Raw genomic sequence first — 20636 nt, 5'->3', positions numbered from 1 at the left:
TTATATCGTACATACAGATTTTTTGCAGAATTGTTTTACAGTGTATGTGTATGCAAAGTGATTACCCTTGCATTCTCAAACCCAACAAATAACTTAGCAAACAATGACAAGGTGAAACGTAAAAATAAAGTTAATTTTTGAATTACTTTTTAATTTTTTGTTAATAAACATTGCTCAAAAGCACATCATTTTAAACAAAATTATTAAAGAAATGGTTAACATGAAAAATCTGTCATCATTTACTCATCCTTCATCTGTTTCTGAGCTTCTTTCTTCTCTTAAACACAAATATAAAGTTCTGTCATGAAACTCTATTTGCGTGTGCAGGCTGATAGGTCACCCTCCTCCACAGTTGTGGATAGATCTGCTACAGGGTTACATGTATGTCATGTTTGTGAATATACTGGTGGTAGCAAGTCTCTGTACTTGCTCTGTGACAAGCACCAAAGTAGCAGCAGCAGCGTAGCAAATCAATGCAGTCAAGATCAAGCATATCAACATTGCCATATACTGTACAGTTAATTACCATATAAAAAAATCCTAGAGAGTTTTCATGACAGAAAAGAAGATATTTTGAAGAAAGCTGGAAGCTGTTGACTTCCATCGAATCTGTTTGTCCTACTATGGAGGTCAACGATTACATGTTTTAAGCTTTCTTTATAATATATTCTTTTATATTTGCAAATATACTTCAACGTATTTAAATATATGCAGTTTCTAGGTAAAATGAATGCTTTACGGCAGAACGACGACCACAGCTTTTTGTAACATTTAAAGTACAGGGAGATACTATAAATCACAATAAAGAATTGTTTTTGGGTTCGAATCGGCATAGTTCCACAAAAGAGATAAAATCAAGGGATGGGTGATATTGCAGAAAAGATTATCATGATATTATGTTTCATATCATTCAGTATCAATAATTATTGATTTTTTTTTTACAATAGATAATATTGAATAGTATGATTTTATTCAACAACTTTATTTTAATTTACCAACATTACTATGGCAAATAGTTTTAATAGTCAAAAACATAAATTTTAAAACAAAATATCTGATCTCACTAGATAAGTGAAGTTTACTTATAAACTTTTTTCGAGAGGATCATGTGCATTTGATACCAGCGCCGCATTATTCAATTTATGATTCCCCAATCAGACGATTCCTAAGCCACTATAAATACCCTAAGTTCCATATAACAGCCAATCTCATTTTGAAGAATCACCCCTTCCACCCCTACACCTCCTCCTTTTCTAGATGGGTGGCACGGTGGCCCAGTGGTTAGCCTCATAGCAAGAATGTCACTGGTTCTAGTCCTTACCAAGCCATCCAACGTTACACATTCTCCCCGTGCTCACGTAGGTTTTCCCTGGGTTCCCTGGTTTCCTTCCATCATCTAAAAACATGCAACTTAAGTTACAGTAATTGACTAATCCAAATCGGCACCATAGACATGCTCCTAGTAAGTAGTTACCTCTTAAAAACAATCACTATCTGTTCATTAGTGTGGCGAGGGGGCATGGCCGAGAGCCGTGGGAACGGGGTGAGGCCACCGCGTAAGTGGATACACCTGTGGTGCGCACCTGCCTCGGATCCCACGGAAGGAGCTCTGGACCATAAAAGGAGGACCGATGGCAGAGGAAGCCGAGAGAGGATCAGGCCCGGACTTATTTTACTTTTGCTTTCAGTTTGACGGCAGTCTCCGTGATGAGCTGCCGTCCGTTTGTTTTGGTTTAGACGGCAGTCTCCGTGAGGAGCTGCCGTCATTGATATTAATAAATATTTTAAACATGCGTCGGTTCTCCGCCTCCTTCTTCCCGGCGGCCAAAGGGCCGTAAACTTCCTTACAATTAGTTACTACAGCAAGGGAGTTCTCGAGATCTACCTGAGCTCAAACTACCCTCTCGCCTTGCAAACGGGAGGGAGCCTCGGGCTCGAGGATCTTATGAGCTCAGGGCTCTCTCCCGGGACAGCATGCCAAAACATGCTTTATAATCAATCATCAGCTAAGTGTGAACTCGTAAAATAAAATAAATAAAAAGTGTGTGTAATGGTAAAGCGTAAATACTGAACGACCAATGCAAACTTTAAGGTAGATCAACATATGTAAGGTGTGAATAATAATCATACACTAAACCTTAAACTTTGTAAACCCAACAAATAATGATAAGCTCAGATCTGAGCTTTCAAGTAAAGGAATCAACCACTATTATTCAAACACATACTGCAACATTTCAAATTGTCAGGTTAAATGACTACATTACCCCATATGCTAAAAATATTTCAGATGGGGTGCTAGTGGCTGGGATGCACAAGAAAAGAAACCAAAAAGCCACTCTGGGAACCTCCTTACATCCTTTATTTACAATCTCTTCACTGCTGCTATACAACACTCCTTTTCCCGTGTGTTGTTATTCTGACCTGAAGTGACAAGTGCGAGTGCTTGGATTCCTTGGCCACAATGAGCTTTGTGCTCGCACTACATGGGCTTCTTTCGTAACTAGGTGACCATCAAGCATTTTCTCAGAAGATGACAAATGAACAAATCATTGCTGCAGCTTCAATGCCAGTTTAAGGAGAAAAGCACTGCAGTGTTTGGATGTGCTGTGTTTGTCTGTGGTAATTAGTCTACTGTTCTTACTGAAATGTGTATATTCTATTCAAAATGTGAAGCAGATTGGTTAGTTCTACTTATTTCTACTTACATGAATCATGGTGCGCTCGCAGCATTCAAAAACCCTGAGACGTTTTCAACTATATGGCTGGAAAATGTGGGCATGTCACATGTGTGCCACTTGCCAAACATGTGCACGTTGATTCAATGTGCGCGTCATGCAATTCATAAGCCTCAATTAGAAAAATAAACTAACACTCGAAGGTTATTGTCACTGCTTCCTAGTCGCACTTTTAGCAGCCACATTTCTATATATAAAGCCTTATAACTAAATAACTAAATCCTTCATATTGAAACTTCATACCGAATCTCTTTTTTGCAATATTGACAATGGTGTTTGGTCAATAAATATTGATATTGATTTTATTGCCAAACCTTAGGTAAATCTATAAGGATGCAATAGATTTTGTCTTACATTTGCTTTTAAAAACAGTACTGGTTGAGTTTAGTGCTATGCCCTCTATTGGATTTACCATTTGAAACGTGCAACAAAATTTTTATTTTTTTTGCAAAAATGTAGGCTGAGACATTTTCAATGAGCCTGGGTTGTTGTTGTTTTTTTTTTTACATTAGTTTGCGATGGTTATTACAACTAAAAAAAAAATCTTTATGTCACTTATTTTAACTATTAACCTTCTGGGGTCGAAGACCGCGTATATGCGTTTTGACCTGTGGTGGCGTCAACTGCTGAAATGAACTTAAATAACACTTTCAGTTTTGATCGTACAGATAATATCAATACATCAATTGAATCTGTTATGTGTCTACTTTTTGTTGTGTACACTCACAACAACAACAAACGTGTGTGCTTTTGCACAATAAGGAAAACAAACAGTGTAGGCATTCTGTCTTTTCTCTTTCCCTGAACTGCTTTTAGAAACGCTTCGGTAAAATGCGCTAAAACTCCGCAAATACAAAACGCACACAGATGAGAAATGTATTTCTAGAAAGCTTAAAGTGTCTACTTTTTTTTTGCTTGATAAAGTAATCGGTATGAAACCAACGCTATGTCTAGTTTCTCAGTCTGTTCTCATTAATTTTAATGCGACCACGCCCACGAGGCATTGTCATTGCAAGCGTCTGAGGCGCGACTAAACGTCACTAAAATGAAAGGAAACTCGGCAAATAGTCAACAAAGATGATGATTTTTAATATCTATATAAAGCTTGACATGTTTACTTTTGCATTAACCAATTCAAGTCGAAAACAAATGATCTCCTTTTATGTAATCCGTATAAAAGTAAGGACTGTACGGATTCTCCTCTATCGCCTCATTACAGCAGCGTGGTCCCTGCCTCTCCGTAAGCGCGCTTCACAGGTAAATCCAGATGTGAAAACAACGGAGGTAAAGGACCAGCGGCAAAGAGAGCTAAAGTAGACAAGAAGTACTCTGAGTTTGATCAGTAATGAGAGTAATGTTGGTCTGTGTCATTCCGACAAACTATTAGATGAAGATGTAGCCTTCAACTTCACAAAATGTTTAAAAACGCAACAAAAGTGGACCAAATAATCCTGCGTCTGTGAGTCTCCTCTAATGTCAAGGAGAAGGCCAGCGGTTACAATGAAATACTGCCTTATTCCTGCGCTGCTCCCCATCACAGGATACCTGTCTGCAAGGTTACATTCCTAAGTGTCCTTTGTAAGTTTATTCTTTAAATAATAACTGTGAATACGGAATGAGAGGATGATCACTTGCGCCAAAAGCTGCTGTGATTCACTCGACTGTTTAAAAGATTTCATTATCGCACATGGTGTGTTTTTCAATACATCAATGATGTCATTCTTTAAAATAATATTGCTCTAATATTAGATTACCAAAACTATAATATGTTATAAAAACTTCATTACCATTCACACCAATGCAAAATAAAATTTTAATTGTGAGCAGCACTGTTTCAAATAGTACTACAGCTTTAAAAACTTTTTCCTGTAAAAAACAGGAAGGACTTTGGTTGGTTGGTTGTGTGTGTGTGCATCTGTATGTGTACGCTCAGATAAGGGGGTGGAGAATTACAGAGCTACAGGGTGATTAGAAAGTAAAGACCCAAGGGAACCTGTAGGAGTGAGTCTGGCTCAAGCCCAGGTAGTTATGCACATCTGCATCACATCTACAGTACACACACACACACACACACACACACACAAAATGAATATTAAAATAAAAACACAAAATCTCTAACACAATGGTGTTGTGGATCCAGCGAGTATATCTTGAATAGGATTTCAACCTTATCCACATTCAAGCATTGTTCAGCATATTATCCTTTATGTTGAATCCAGCATGTTGACAGGGATGACACGATCTGAAAACATTTTTCTATATATATTTGAGTTTATCCCTGGCAAACACATATAGGCTCTGTTCCAAAACCTACTGTAATGAGCTGTAGGAAAGTAGGCAGCATGACGAAACCTTTTTTTCTGCACCTTGTTTGCACATTTTTTATTATTTTTTTGGAATGCAAGTCTTTTTTACTTTTAAGATAAATTCTGAGTAGCGCTGATGCATTCCTTATTAAGAAGGCAATGCCAACATTTTTTGAACAATATTCAATGCAAGATGTTGGACAATGCAAGACAAATGTACATATGAAACTGTCTGGTGCCTGCAGAAATGAGAGAGTGTGCCCTACAAATGGTTTGTCAAGCCCACTCACCTGCAGTGCACACGAAGAACTGCAAGATGTTTTCAGAAACATGAAGAATTGATAGGAAAATGTCTGGTACAGTCAAAGATGAGAGTCTGTGTCCTACAGGTGGTTTGTCAAGCCTACTAATATTTGGAGCACACAAAAGAATTGCAAGATGTTTTCAGAAACATGGAGCATTGTCCTATTGTCCTGGTGTTCGTGTTTGTTCTGTCTGCAGTATGCCGTTTCATTCTCAGCTTCTCAGTCTAGTTGTTTTTAGTTGCCGCTGGGATGGAACAAGCACATTGCATGTGTTGGTGCATGTTTACATGTGCTGCATGCTTTAGTATTGTGTGTCATGTGAATTTAAATGAGTTCTCTCAATGGCTGCGTCTTCTAGTCCCGTTTTACCGAGCATACGGCTTGTGTTGTTTGGGTCCTCACCTCCTCTCCTTTACCCCAAACCCTGACACCTGAAATATAATTGTGAAATTGCTGTTGGGAAGTTACATTTTTAATAAAGTTTTGATCAAACAGATCAGAAGGTGACGCGGTGATGCAGTAGGTAGTGCTGTCGCCTCACAACAAGAAGGTCACTGCTTCGAGCCTTGACTGGATCAGTTGGCATTTCTGTTTGGAGTTTGCATGTTCTCTACTTGTTCATGTGATTTTCCTCTGGGCGCTTCGATTTCTTCCACAAGTCTAAAGACATGTGATACGGGTGAATTGGGTAAGCGAAACTGTCTGTAGTGTATGTGTGTGAATGAGAGTGTATGGGTATTTCCCAGTGATGGGTTGGAGCTGGAAGGGCATCCGCTCCTTAAAACATATGCTGGACAAGTTGCCGGTTCATTCCACTGTGGCAACCCCTGATTACTAAAGGGACTAAGCTGAAAAGAAAATGAATGAAAGAAACAGATCTGTTTTCAGGTATTTTTTTAAAATGGTCAGAGACTCAGCTGCTTGTAAATAGTTTGGCAAGTTATTTCACCAGGATGGAACAATAAAGGTGAATGCCACCCTTTAGGATGGTACCACAAAGAGATTCTGTAGCTGAGTGCAGGGTCCTGCCAGACACATTATCCTGAAGTAGTAAGTAAATGGATCCAAATCCAGCAGTTTTTTAGGCAAGTAACAGTGCCTTGAATGTGATGGGAGTGGCAATTGGCACCCAGTGTAGACTGATGAATAAAGGTGTGGCATTGGTTCATTAAAGACCAGTCATGCTGCTGAATTCTGAATCAGCTGCAGATGTTTAATGGTGTTGGTTTAGAGCACAGCCAAGAGAATATTGCAACAGTTCAGCCTGAACAGGACAAGAATTTTGACAAGCAGTTGGTCTAATCTTCCTAATGTCATATATTTCAATGATCTTTATATAGGTTTTCTATGTATATACACACGTATGTGTGTATGTATAGTACTCCCCCCCTCCCTGTATTTTATTTTTAATTATTATTATTCATTCATTCATTCATTCATTTTCTTTTCGGCTTAGTCCCTTTATTAATCTGGGTTCGCCACAGCGGAATGAACCGCCAACTTATCCAGCATGTTTTTATGTAGCGGATGCCCTTTCAGCCGCAACCCATCTCTGGGAAACATCTACACACACTCATTCACACACATACACTACGAACAATTTAGCCTACCCAATTCACCTGTACCGCATGTCTTTGGACTGTGGGGGAAACTGGAGCACCCGGAGGAAACCCTTGCGAACACAGGGAGAACATGCAAACTCCACACAGAAACACGAGGCTCAAACCAGCGACCTTCTTGCTGTCAACAGCACTTTTTAATGTTATGTCATGTTCTTTGGATGTTGTTTAAGTTATGTTTTTTGTCTGCTGGTGTTGTTATTATGTGATTGTGATTAATTGTAGGACCCCCTTGAAAATAAGATAGTACATCTCAAGAGATTTATCCCAATGAATAAATATCAAGCTGATAGAGGGTAAATCAGCTTGAACGTTATATAGTCTGTATATTTCAACTGGTCATCAACAACCACTATTAGGTTTCAGACTGTTCTAGAAGCTGTTATTGTTGAGATGCCCATTTGTATGTGAAGTTGCTGTTAAGCATTGGGCTAGCCCGAGATTACCAGCAGTTCTGCTTTGGAGAGATTGAGTTGAACATGCTAGTCCTTCATCCAGCAGAAAATATCTGTCAGACAAGAAGTGGTCAGATCTTCTGATTGGAATGAGAGGTAGATAATGTCCAAGGACAGAGCCTTGTGACACTCCAATGGCAAGATGGTGCAGTTCAAGTATTTTATCCCTCCAAAAACTCTGAAAGACCCATCTGAGAGGTAGCTGAACCACTAAAAGGTGGTTCATGAGATGACTTATTGTGAAGGTAGCAAAAATAAATTTGGTATTTGGTTTATTATATCAAAAGCAGAAGACGAATCTAGCAATATGATTACAGAGGATTTAGTCAGATTTTGCAAGTCTCAGAGCTTCCACAACCTATAGCAGTGCAGTCTCAGTCGAGTGGCCGCTTTGAAACCAGAGTGGTTAGTTTACAGGAGATTACTGTGGTTGAAAAAAGGCAGAGACTTGTTCGAATACAACATATTGAAGTGTTTTGAAATTGTTTTTGTTTTCCTTACAACACCTGGGTTTGTGGTTGTTTTTTTAAGCAGTGGGATTACTAAAGCCTGCTTGAATGTGCCAGTAAATGTAATGATAAAACAAAATTGGGTTCAGTTGATAGGTAGTAGAGTGATTGGACAGGACAAGTTTTGATACATAAGTCTCTAAAAGAAGAGAGGACAATAGTGAGTGTGTGGTTGTTAATGTGGTGTGTTTGTCCATCTGTGTAGAGAACTAAGAACTGTAGGTTGTTATTTTATTTGTGAAAATTGTTGCTAAAATCATCAGCTGGCAGATCTGATGAGGGAGCAGGAGGACAGAGAAGAGAGTAAAGTTTTTAAGAGTAGGCGAGAGTTGGACGAGGTATTAATTTTCCTATGATAGAAAAAAATGTTTTAGGATTAGCATTACATTTGAAGTGAATGTAAAGAGCAGCAATTGATATTGTTTCACGGTCAGTAGGATTTCTTGATTTACTTCACATTCTATCTGCTGCCTTGAGTTTGGACTGATGCTCTTTAAAGGGTCACAAAACACCAAAACACATTTTTTTAGCTGTTGACAGTCGTATATGTGTCCCACACTGCGAAAAACACTATTAGGACACATATATTTCACTAAAAAGTGTAAATTGGTTGTTTTTAAGTTATTTCAAGCAAATTCGTACTTCCAGTTTAAAACAAATTTTTTAAGCTGCGTCATGGACATGATATAATAGCTTGTTTTCCAGCGTGCAGACTGGACGTCTGTGCCAGAGCGTGTCTTATTACGTCTTACAGTGTGATGCATTAATGCATGAGTAAGGCTTAGTTCAAACCAATCAGCGCGCTCTATTGTGCAACTTCATTAATATTCATAACTGTCATAGTGTTTAGACGACAGAGATGCCACGTTGTGTTGGCAAAACAGGCATGGAGTGTTGCTTTTATAGTTTGCTGCAGTTAAGTTTTGTTTTCATTTTCTCTCTGTGAGAGCTTAGCTGGAGTCACGCGTGGATTAACAGTGTACGCGACGCTCGACAACAATAACTTAACTTGCGTGCCTAAGGAGGAACATTGTTTACCTGAGAGCTGTTCTCATCTGCAAATGCTGAGATCCGGATTCGCTTTAGTATCCTCTTAATAAAGACGCGGCTCTAGTTGCTGGTGATTGTCCTGTCTCTACAGATTTGGTAAGTGAGCGACCAGTGCTCTTTGTTTATTCAGTTTGTTTGTATCGAACTAAGTTAACTATTGCACCGAGTGTAAACATGTTAGCACCACAACCAAACTTTAACCTCGTGTAGGATTTTTACCGCATTTTGTGACCGGATTAACACACGCGGCTTTCTGAAACGGTTTTCCCCCTAAACAGAGCTGGACATGCCCACTTTTCTGACTTTTTCAAAAGTAGAGGTGTGAAAACACCCTGCTGAAACGAGGGGGTTTCATGGCCCTTTAAGAACATAAGATAGCCAGGGAGCAGAGGGGGTGGGATCCAAACAAGATGACAGTGTGGAGCAGAGTATTTCTGTAGCAATGTTACTATAAAGTGAAGTCATTTTTCTGGTTTGTGGAAGTGATTTTTCAATCACATCAGAAAGTTACAGAACAATGTGTTACAAGGCATAACAAGAGTAAGATTTAGGTTTAGAGAGAGGAAGAAGTTATCTGATATGTGCAGTGGGGTTACCAGGACATTGTCATTGGGGCAGTAAAGAAAATAGTTAAGGTCAAGTTGGTTACCAGATTTTGGAGTTGCTGAGGAAGGCACTCTATTCAGATCACAGAAGGCAAGCGGAGAGTGGAAATCAGTGGCCTAATGCTGCATTTACACCAGACGCGGACAAAGCATCCAGCTCAATTGTTTTACATGTTAAGTAAATGCAAAAATACGAATAGACATCCCGCAGGATGTCTATTCGTATTGTATTTTATTTTATGTCTATTCGTACCGTGATTTGCGCCAAGTAAGCAGGGCGAATTAAGCAACGCGAGATGAGTGGTGTTAATGTTGGAAAATCTGAACTTCAGCGGACATTCGCACCGCATTAATGAGTCATGAGCTTTATCTTGTAGGGAGCTTGATTATGACGTAGCATCTGTTATTGGTGTCCCGGGGGTAAATCCTTCTGCCGACACCGGACAACAGTTAATCAAATTGGGCTCTGCTGAGTCTAAAGCACCGCTGAAAGCTTCCATAATCTGCTAGTTAAGTTTCTGGAGGAGTTTATGAACTCACAGAGCTGGGTGCACCCCTGAAAGGATCTAGTGCATTCAGACACGGGCCTGAACAAATTAACACTGTTTTTCAGCTTACATAAAGCACATAAACCCAGCTGTTCTCTTAATAAAATACATGTTAGCCTTTAAGTAACAAAGCTAGAGTCACTGAGCCACGCAGCCATACCTATAAACAGAGGTTTAACAATGAAACCGAAACCTGGTTTTAGACCACAATACTTTATTAGTATGGAGTAGGACCTTCTTTTGCAGCCAATACAGCATCAATTTATATTGAAAATTACAGATATAACTCCTACACAGCGGCCAGAAGTATTTTGATTAATTCTTCTTGTAGAATCATGGCCAGGTCTCTGCATGACGGAAAATGTTTCCTGACACATTCCTCCGAAACACCCTGAAGTAAATCAGTAATATTTAGATCTGGTGAGTGTGCAGGCAATGGGAGATGTTCAGCTTCACTTTCATGTTCAACAAACAACTGGTGGATTATCAATCCTATACATGGCACCGCATTCAGGATACAACGTTTGAACCATACGGTGGACATTGTCCTCCAGAATGGTTTGGTAGTCCTTGGCAGTGATGCACCCATGTTAAACAAGTGTTGGGCTGAGGAAATGAAATGATATTGCTAAACCATCACTGATCCACCCCCATGCATCACTCTAGGCATGTAACAATGTGGGTGGTATGCTTCTTTGCGGCTTCTCTACACCATAACTCTCATGGATGTGGGAAAGAGAATGAAGGTGGACTCATCAGAGAACATAATTTCCGCTGCTGGCACCATCTTTGCATTGTAACAAGTGACCAAAGGATAGCATAGGGCTTTGGGGGCTGTAGTCTTGACAGCAGTGGAAATGGAGTGAGGGTAAGTGTTGTAGGGAGTCAACGGATCGTTCCACAACCGAACAAGTCACAGACTATATTTTTCTTAAAAGATTGGTTGGTGCCTACATGTCTGAGCTTTGATTTCATTTTCAAAGCAACCCACAGGCACCCAGCAAAAGGCAATCCACAGGATGACTAGCCAGTCAACATCACAGTTGATTACCTGTTAATTAACTTTACACCTTAAAAAAATAAGAGGCTCTACAATCAAAAACCCACCAAACCGGTTTTTGAGAAGTACCTTTTGGTTCGCGTGTCCTTTGGCGTCTGCAAGGAATACACATTCTCAGGCAGACACAGAAGCGATCAGAAACGCTTCCAAAGTTTAATGGACATTTAAGTAAAACAGTTTATTTGAGTAATGTACGTTTGCTTTATGTTTCTGTAGGTTTTTGTGTGTACACGTTCCATGTGTTTAACAAAACTGTTATGGATAGTTATTGAGTAATAGCCCTCAGTGACAAATGAAATCTACAGAATGTTTGTGAAATACTTTATGTTTGGTATCGATTGAAAGCTAGGAACATTTCAAATGCATTGGTTTATATGAAGAAACCATACTATGAAAAGTGTCGATGTTATAAGACTTTATTTTAACCACTATGCTATCAAAGCAGCACCCACACCAGGTGTCAACCCGGCCTCCTAGAGGGCAGAATTGGGGTGTGACTCCACCCCGCACCTTATCTGATTGGACAAGTATTGTGTAGAACCAGCCTCTACCAAAGCCTATAAAACTTTGAACAAAGGAATTTCATTGTCGTCTTTTGCCGGTCATCTTTGCCAGTCGTCACCGCCGTCGCTGCCCGGACGTCGCTCTTCTCGTGCTGTGGCCGTTACATCGCCTCGCCGGAAGCCTCGTTACATCACGGAGCAGACCGCGACCTTCACTTGCTGCCGGCTCGACCCCCGATCTGCTTGTGCAACCGCTTCAACAACAAGCCATCGGGTCAACACATCCAAACTCTGAAACTCATCATAACTACAGGAACCCAGGAAGGACTTTGAACGCCGCCTTGTCCAACATCCGTATCCCTAGCAACCGACTAAGAAACCCCTCTTCACCGACAAGGGAATTCCATCACGTCACTGAAGTTGCTACGCTGACCAATCAGCTTCGCTGGGATTTCCCTTTGGACCAGTCGAGGAAACCAAAATTACATCAGAACGCAAGTAGCACAAACACGGTTTCTATCCATTACTGAATCTGGTGTGAATTATGTTTAAGTAGTAAAGAATAGCAAAATTCTCTGCTTTTATGGTTTCTCTCAGGTTGCAATGCTAAGAACTTAGCAAAGGCTAGAAGTTGAATCCACTCAGTCAAAACTCTCCTCAAACTGCTTGTGTGTGTGTGTGTGTGTGTGTGTGTATGTATGTGCATTTGTTTGTTTTACGTAGATTAGTACTTTGTGTTATAGAAGTAGCAATAAACTTTTGTTTCGTTTTAAGATCCGTGTTGGTGTGTTGTGTGCTTTATAAGTTAATGCCTCAGCTTCAGATACTGCTACCTTGCTCATTAAATAATTAGATACTGTTTTTATATTGTTATTGTTGGCCACGTAATAATATAATACAGGATTGCTTTACACTAAACGTTCTATTTGCTGGACAAATACTTAAGTTAAGTGTAAGCTTTAAATAATTCTATGTGAATCATGTTCGAATCTTTGATTCGAATCCCCAAAGTTTAAACATGATTTAAACCAAAGAGCTGATTCTTACAGTGTTAATGAGTGTCGCCTGGGCGCCACACTGATCTCGACTTCCATGGAATGAGCATTAAAGTATAAAAGGAGGAGTGACAACAAAGGAAGATGAGTGAGGACCAGATGCCTCATGTAAAAAGACTTACGTTAAATTAATACAAAAACATTTCAGATATATGAAACACTGCAGAAACCCACACATATTCTCTTTTTAGATCCGAATTAACATGAAACTGAGCGCACGTGCACGAGTGAAAAATGGTGTTAGTTGCAAGTTTGTCCTCCGGCATTGCTAACAAAAGAAAAAAAAATAGAGTGGGAGAGTTTAGCTGACAAGGTTAATGCAGTCTGAAAATCGCACTGTGATTGAAGCAAAAAAAAGAAATGGTCCGATGTAAAGGTGCAGGTTAAGAGGAGAACAGTGGCGCGCCATCAAAGTGTGAACCGAACAGGCAGGGAAACAGGGAATGCTGAACTAAAACCCTTTGAGGAGCAAGTTGCCTCAATTGTTGGCGACACTTTACTGTCTGGAGTAGTATCCGTGTCTGTACGGAGGGGTGTCCGGCACCCCTCAGCTCTCAAGGCAGTGCCACCAGCATTTCAGCTGCCCAATTGCCCGCTCTACAACTCTGCGCTCTTGGTTAGTTTGTGGGTTGTTGAGGAGAGTTAACAGCTATGTCTTTAATGGATAACCGCGGCCTCCTGATATGCCGTTATATAATTATGCTCAATAAAAAAAAAAATTAATAAAAAAAAAATTATATATATATATATATATATATATATATATATATATATATATATATATATATATATATATATATATATATATATATACATACATACATATACATACATACACATACTGTATATATATATATATATATATATATATATATATATATATATATATATATATATATATATATATATATATATATATATATATATATATATATGGCTGGAATATAATATCTTAATATACCTCACGCACCAAGAAACCACCCATGCCACCCTGCCACCTTGGAGCCTTCGGATTCGACCATTGAAAATGTCCTCTAATAAGGCCATCACTGCCATAAACTAAGGGTTGTATACATTTGCAAATGATTTTATATGTTCTAATTAACATAATTGGTAACAAAAAATTGTATCAATTAAACCTCTTTATCAATTTTAAATTAATAGTAATGTTTTTCACATGTGTTGGTGCGATACTTTGTAGTGTGCAATTTAACACAATTGCTTCTAGAAGTCGCCAATGGAAATAAAACAAACAAACACAAGAAATTCACATACACCAAACATGAAGTTGGCGCGGACCAATGCACATTCTCACGTTAATTTCATCGTTATTAAATCCAAACGTGAGCGTGAAACCTGGCGTACGCAAAGTTTTTGTGCGTACGCAGCGTTGATACATGAATCCCAGGCCTGAAGCTTGTCTTTGGTTTTGTGATTTCCTGGTTGTTGTCAACGAGAGGTTGTTGCTGCCAGTTTAAACAAAAATAATTATTTATTTATTTATTAAAAGTGTTGAAACCTTTGTGAGTTTTATGCTTTCTTCCTCCCAATTCCTAACATGCCATCATACTTCATTATAATCTGTACAAATTAATAGTCAAATATTCTAGGAATATTCTGCTAATAAGCAAAGTAGTTAGCTGCCAAAGATGGTTCCCAAACTAAAGATATACCCCATTTTGTGATATTGTGCTCCATTTACAGCCATTTATTTTTAACTGTAAGCCTTTTGTGTGGTTTGAAGGAGTTATGTATAAGACACATAGTTTCTATCCAAGTACAAAATCTCAATTTAGTCACTCTAAGATTCAAATACAGACTGATGCCTTAGATGCCTACATAGGCAGTAAATCAAAAGAAAGAGTTCTGAAACACAGCCACATATTTTAACCCTGCCTATACCAGGAAGACTTTATTTTAGAACAAGGAAATGTGCCATTTTCAAATGAGTCTGTGGGGATAAAATTAGCAGTAGTTCGCATAATAATGAAGTTGATGAAAAGTGCTATTTGCATGTAGACATTTGCACTGTGATTTCATGCAGAGCTGCATGTCATTTGCTGGGCTGGTTACACATCATAAATACAGTTTGGCTTGAAATCATGAATCTAGTGTTATTTTGCAACAAACCCTCTAGTTCACAGGCAATCAATGAAGGGTAAAAGGGAGAAGGTGATGAATTACGACACAAGGGCATTTTCTCACGAAATAAAGTGCATATTTTGGCTACTAATGTGTCATTTTTAAGTCAGCAGGGAACTTTCCAGCAGCTTTCATGGAATACATGGAAATATCCTCTAAAAAGATGGGACTCAGGGATAAAGTTTTTTTAGTTGTCAATGATAGGCCTAATTGGTGACATGAATGTAGGGTGTCAGGGGATGTGATTGTGTTTTAGGAGGCATGACTGTCCCATGGCCAAGTACAGTTGTTAGGCCTTGTTAGTGTTCAGAGCATGGGAAGTCACTACAAATGCTGCCTTCATGAAAATGAGAGCCTACTCTGCACAGATTTAAAGCAACAGTGCAACCCCAAACATTTAATTTGACTTCTTATTTTGACAAGGAAGACATGCTAAAAAGTCAGTGTGCAAAGTAACTCCAGGACTAGGATTGAAAATCTCTGATTTGAGTGAATACCAATTTACTTGTTATATTTAAAATTACCAACGCAGGCTCATTATAAATACATGCCTCAGCCTATATTTTTGTTAAACCCCAAATTTATTTTAATATACATTTTAATACAGTTTTTAGCTAAAATAAATTATATGTCATCAACAACTTTTTTTTCCTTTTCTCAAAAATGACATTTACAGGGACATTTTATAAAAGAATAAGGCATTATTTTCAAGCAGTTCTTCGCACAACACCAAATACCAGAAAATACCTTAAAGGGCTCCTATTAGATCCCTTTTACAATATGTAAGATAAGTCTTTGGTGTGTTCAGGAAGTGACATCCGCTGAGTAAAACATATGCTGGATAAATTTCAGCTTATTTCGCTGTGGTGACCACAGATTACTAAAGGGACTAAGCCGAATAGAATTAATTTATTCATTAATTTTCTTTTCGGCTTAGACCCTTTATTATTCTGGGGTCGCCATAGCGGAATGAACCTCCATCATGATACCACACACTCACACACATATATATACAAACATAATTATTACAAACATGCGCTGTTTTGAAAACGTTTATACTTGTAAACCTTATTGTTTAGATGCAGCTGATCACAGAGAGTTGGAACAGATCTTTTAATCCCAGTTTCCTTGCTCTGTTTTGTGGACATGTGTATATGCATTACTATGGAGACATGTTAATACGCACCTATCAATCAATTCAGTAGGCTGGGGAAACCACACTCTGATGTCATGTTGAAGTGGGCCTAAAAATCACTGGTATTTTGATCCTTTTTTGACTTCAGGAAATTTAAAAAAAAGAGACTTGTTGTGTTTATATCACCCCAATATTCAATTCAATTCAATTCAACTCAGCTTTATTTGTATAGCGCTTTTACAATGTAGATTGTGTCAAAGCATTTTCACATAAATGGTCATAGTAACTAGATCAGGGTAGTTCAATTTTTAGTGTTTAAGTTTAGTTTAGTTTAGTTTAGCTCAGTTCAGTGTGGTTTGAAGTCATTATTGAGTGTCCAAACACTGAAGAGCAAATTTATCGATGAGTAGCTTTTCAGATCCTGAACCATGCAAGCCAGTGGCGACAGCGGAGAGGATATGACAGATACACCATACCTACACAGGGTTTGGACCAGACAGCTACTAAATGTCAATTTTGCATCATAGGTGATGTTCATAATTATTAATCAAATACATTGCCTCACCTTTTTATCTTCATATGGACAACTTTTCTGATGTGGTCAGTTTGCTCATTATCTTACTTTGTTCAGTTTTGTATTTGTGATACAGATTACTCAGGTTAGAGTCTGGTTGAAGTCGCTTTGAGCTTGTTTGCCTTCATAACCATTATTTGTTAAATTTTGGCAGGGGTTTAGGTCAGTTGTTCAACAAACTCTGTTTTTTTTGTGATCGTGTACAAGAAAAATGTGTTTATATAAATTAATGCATATGAGACTTACAAAAATGTACATAGTGCCCTCTTGTGGATTTGTCTTCTGTAATGTGCAATGAAATGTACCTAGCACAATCTATTATGCATTTTACAAAAAATGTTGGCTGTGGCACATATTTTCATTGAGCCAAAAAGTATGTCACTTCAAAAATCTCAACAATAGATGTTGTCCTGTAGACTTATTCTAGAAGCAAAAAAAAACATATCCTAAAGTTTTGGAAAACATCAAAAACCCCACCAGCTAAACTTTGCTTCAAAGAAAGTATTATAGTGCTTCATTTGGATATATATATATATATATATATATATATATATATATATATATATATATATATATATATATATATATATATATATATATATATATATATACATTTTTTACAACAGTACCAAAGTTTAGCCAAGGCAACTTTGCTGTGTAAGGCTATAATATGTATCGACTTGAAATGGAAACAGTTGATATGGACCAATTTTTTCTCTTTCTTCCTCCGAATCAGAAATCTGTAACTTGCAAAATAGGTATTTAATTGTGTTTTTCTAACTCGTAATCCCTTTCTACAGCTTGTACTGTATCTCTCTGGATAACTATTTATGAGGTAATTCACATATCGCATCTAAAACCACATGGGAAATGTGACATGCAGCTTCCTTCACTAATGTAAATCAATTAGCTCAAAATTCCCTGACATTTGTCTTTGCTATGGTCACAATCAGCTGTTCTTATACAGGCATGGCATGGTCAATATTCAACTTTTGGAGCAACTTTTGCAGCTGTGTTGATTAATACTGAATATATGTCATTGTTGTTACAAGGGTTATAGTTAAGAATAGAGCAATATGTGAAGTGTTTGGGGATTTGGGTAACAATAAATGCAAGGTAAGGGTAATAATAAACCTTGCAAGTATATTGTTGTCATTGCCAGAGGTGATTTCCACAAATTACAAATCTTAGAACTCTTTGCGCCCATCAACTCCTGCAACAGCTGACAATAATCCAGATACTCACACACAGACACTGCTGTAGCTCATGATAAACTGATTACGTGGACTATATATACACCTTACTTTCACATTCACATTGCTGAGTCTTGTTTCTTCACGAACATTGCGAAGCAGTTTTCCTTGTTTGTTTTCCTGTGTTTTTGACATTTGCCTTGTTCCCATTTTGATTCGGCTGCCTAGTCTGACCGCTCACCTGTATTGTGACCTCGTTTGTTGTATTACCTTTATGCAACAATTTTGCTTCTGTTTTTGACCATTCCCTGTATGACCTTGCTATTAATAAACTGCATATGGTTCTGCACGTCTGTTTTCAGTGTCTGCTTTGTAAAACATATCAGTCTATTGTTAGACCCCCAAAACCAAAATATGACCTTACAAAATAAGCAATAGGGGCTCTTTAAATTGAATATTTCAAATCAGAAACAAAATCTGAAGTGACCTGTCCCATTACACTGTTGTTGGTTAAGCTCTAATTACATTTACACACTTTCTAATTTGATCCATCTACTTACACTAGAATACCAGAGACAAAACCTGCAAATACTGGAGGACAACACCAGAAGTCCATGATATCTGATGGGATGTGCTGTGATACTTTTTCTCTATTCAAAATCAATGCAGGGACATAGTAATCATCAAGCAATGGGGTTTGCTGTAACAAACAAGCAAATCTGTGCAGATCCCTCCCCCACATGAACACACTGCTATAAAAACAGACGATTGGTTATTTTGACCAGAAGGCAGCACTCCCTTTGCTGTGGCAGCCAAATTGACCCCCCCCCCCCTCCCCAAACCACACACTCATCATATATATATATATATTTTTTCAGTAGTTAAGATTAAAAATATGGCAAAAACTTTAATCCCTAATATTATCATTGAAAAACAAACTGTGTTAACTAAATGTTAGTTAAAAATACTGAATGAAACGGCACATCCAGCAAGCAGAGTAATTCAAAACAAGTTTATTTTTGAATTTGGGTGGTCATTTTTTCACGTTGGCATTGTTTGATTGTTTGAGGCAACATTGTTGCAAGAGAACCAACTCCCAAGCATTCATCATTGTTCCCTGGAAGGGCTGGCCTTTGCTGCTACCCTCTGGGACGCCACACAGCAGAGCAGCAAACTGGAAGGCTACACAGAGTGCACAAGAGAACTGAACCATTTCCCAATTTATGATCTCTCAGCCCTTTAAAGGTTGATTTAATATTTGCCTGAGAGGTTCTGGAAAGCTTCCCGAAAATAAAAAGGAAGAGAGAGAAAAAAACAAAACACAACAAAAAAGGGGAGTCGAGTGATGTTTAGCTAACCTTTAATGCACTTGTTGGTGAACTGTGTCCAACAATAAGAGGTATTTATTAGTCTGGGTGAAGCAGAGGGGGCTTGACACAAATCAGCTTTAAAGGGGCTTCGAACAGAAGCGAGAGGTCCTTCATTAGCTGTGGCTTCTAATGAATCACATTTCAACATGCATTTCCTCAAATGACATGTGATTGGGATGATGTACAGTACGTTGGGATGGAAGAGAACTGAACTGTTTTACTTAAGTCACCTCAAAAAATAAAGCCAACAAGATGTATACTCTTAATGCCAGAGCAAGCTGAAACTAGCGCTGCCAAACCACCTGGATGAGAAAGCACTTTATCTCATGTTCGCAATTAAAGAAGTGAAGGCCAGAGACATGATAGATGCAAGTTGTCTGAAAATATTTATTTATATGTGATTTCATTAAAGGTGACTCATAAATAGGACTTGATGAACTGTAAGCTGGATTCACTTAAATGCTGAGTCTATGGATGAGGTTTTGCCCTTCAAGTCTTAACCTGAAAAGAAACCCAACTTCAAATGTGTTACTTTTGGTTTTGAATATGCCAAAGTCTTTAACACATGCTCAGTCTTTTAATTTCTCTGCCAAAAAGGATTAAATGCGCAAAGAACCAAAATGTTTGTAGTAATTCATTCACAACAAGACGTTCTTGAAAATGTTCTCAGTGTATTAAAGAAGCTTAGATACACATTAGAGATAATGGCTCTCACTTTAAAACACATCCAGGTTTTCTTCTATAGCACTGCTCTGAAACACTGGGCGAACTGCAGGCCATCCATAAACCGCAGGCTTTGGCCAGTGCTATAAATGAAAACTTCTCAGCTCTTTATATCCGGAGTTTGAGCTCTGGCCGCTAGAGAGACGGATGTGCCTCCACAGCTGCAGGCCACTTTAAAGCAGCACAGGTTTTCAGGGATGTTTATTAATGTTTTTTGCTAGAGGGACTTTTTCAGCTTCCCTGCAAACAGGGCAATAATAGACACTTTTGTGTAGCCAGGTAAACCAAGCCGAAACCGCTCTGATGTCAGCTAAAATATCTGCTGGATAAACAAGACGATTGCCAGCACGGCAGAGCAGTTTGTTTCATAGATAGCTCGAGTGTAATTTGGGACCAAACACAGACATTTAGGGCAGCTACCTGCGGGCTTCAGAGCTGACGTCAAGCCACAAGTTATTTTAAGCAGTCGGTCAAAGGTGACCTCTCTCTCTCTCTCTCTATCTCTCTCTCTTATATATATATATATATATATATATATATATATATATATATATATATATATATATATATATATATATAATATTTTACCTCAGTGTGGTATAATATTAGTATATTAATTATATATAATATGTCGTATAATATTTTACCTCAGTCCATGTTATAGTGTAAAAGTCTTTTTTTAACAAATGGACAATGCTGAAAGCCTTCATCATAAATGTATATAGTTTGTCTGGCTCTGCAGTGCACTT

The 20636-nt window shown here is 38.2% G+C and overlaps 1 protein-coding gene across 2 annotated transcripts in view; it reads right to left on the bottom strand.

The window, feature by feature from the left end:
* The window catches only part of rnls (renalase, FAD-dependent amine oxidase), a 184622-nt gene that overhangs the window by 130268 nt on the left and 33718 nt on the right, over positions 1-20636 (bottom strand).

The sequence above is a fragment of the Danio rerio genome, chromosome 12 (assembly GCF_052040795.2).
Source record: "Danio rerio strain M-AB ecotype USA chromosome 12, GRCz13ab, whole genome shotgun sequence".
NCBI classification, from domain to species: domain Eukaryota; kingdom Metazoa; phylum Chordata; class Actinopteri; order Cypriniformes; family Danionidae; genus Danio; species Danio rerio.
This window is presented reverse-complemented; position numbering and strand designations above follow the sequence as displayed.